This window comes from Fragaria vesca, linkage group LG6 (genome assembly GCF_000184155.1).
Source record: "Fragaria vesca subsp. vesca linkage group LG6, FraVesHawaii_1.0, whole genome shotgun sequence".
NCBI lineage: Eukaryota > Viridiplantae > Streptophyta > Magnoliopsida > Rosales > Rosaceae > Fragaria > Fragaria vesca.
The window spans coordinates 18494036-18495827 of record NC_020496.1 but is presented as its reverse complement, the minus strand read 5'-3'; positions in this window follow the sequence as shown (position 1 = coordinate 18495827).

Sequence of the window (1792 nt, the reverse complement as noted above, 5' to 3'; positions counted from 1 at the left end):
ATCTTACCCGTAAAGCATTCAACACAGTCATGTAAGTCTGAAAAATCTAATTCGTTAAGGATATTATTTTTCACTAATAATTTCAGTCTCTCTTTAGACACATGGCCTAATCTTCTATGCCACAAATATGCAGAATTTTCATTGTTCCTGGTTCTCTTAACACCAGTTAAGGTGTTAGTACTTTTAGTGTTGTCTGTTTCAACAAGAGAGATCTCTTGCTGAGACATTGAACATTCTAATTTTAAATAATCATCCAATATCACACCAGAACCAAGATGCTCATTATTTCGAGAAATAACAATTCCTTTATTATCAATGAAAAGTTTACAACCAGCTTTAACCATTTGAGAAACTGAAATTAAATTCCTTCGCATGGAAGGTACATAGTAAACGTTATCCAAAACAAAAAATTTTCCAGATCCTAAATCAAGTCTAAGACAGCCTATAGCTTTAACCGCCACCTTCACCCCGTTTCCGACACGCAAGCTAACATCCTCACTTCCTGGATTCTTGGTCCTTTTGAACCCCTGCAAGGAGTTAGTTATGTGAATAGGGGATCCCGAGTCAATCCACCAAGATTGTGGATTAATATTGACAAGATTAACTTCTAAGGAAAATACTGTATTAGAAATAATCTTACCCTTTTTAGCTAGCCAAGCCTTATAGCCAGTGCAATCCTTTTTCATATGACCTACTCTTTTGCAAAAGTAGCACTTGAACCGGAATGCCTTATCTTTCGGCCCTGTAGCTGCTGATGACTTGGTAATGGTTTTGGTAGGCTTAAGCTTATTCTGTGACTGTGTATTCTTCTTTTTAGGCTTTTCAAGCAAGTAAATGGTTGGGGTTTGTTTCTTGATCCTCTCCTCCTCATCAGAACATATGGCTATGAGTTCATCTAGAGTCCAGTTTTCCTTTTGAGCATTGTAGCTTGTTCTGAGATGGTCAAAACTGCTTGGGAGTGTGTTGAGTGCATGATGCACCAACAAGGATTCTTGTACTCCCACCATCATCTCTGTAAGCCTATTGTTGATGTGAATCAACTTCAATAAATGCTCCCTGACCCCTCCGGTTCCTGAGTACTGCATGCTATGATATTCCTTGTTCAGCCTAGCTATCTCAGCCTTTTCACTCTCCTTAAACTTAGCTGACACTGCCTCCAGAAAATCAGAAGCTAATTCCGGCTCAGCTACACATCCGCGAATGTTCTTAGACATAGACTGCCTAATCACATTCTTCGCCATCATGTTCGAGTGCATCCACTTCTTATGGTTGGTTTTTACTGAGGCTTTATCATCTTCTGCTAGGGTTTTAGGTTTTTCCTCTTGAAAACAAAATCCTATCTTGTCATTAAAGGTGATATAGGTTTCGACAGAGTCCCTCCAAGCTCTAAAGTTTGATACAGTAAGCATTAGTACACTGTTGAAGGTGAGGTAGGTGCTACCTAAGGAGCAAAAGAAAATTTTATGAGTTCTTTAAGTTTTCAGTGTTTTAAAACAAAAATTTCCATAAAACAATACAGTCATATACTTGCATATATTTCAGTCCATAACTTTTAAAATCAATATTAAGCAACACCTATGGGCAGATGCTTAACATTCCTTAGTTCTTTTCAATAAGCCACACAAGATAAAAACATGTTATCCAAAGAATTAAATCAACACCTATGGGCAGATGATTAATTCAAAGTATCCGAATTTATTTTTATCAAATATGCTTATTGTTGTCTGTGTTCTAAAAGCATGTTTTGACCACTTCTATGGAAGAACGAAACATGAATTTAAAACACAGTCCA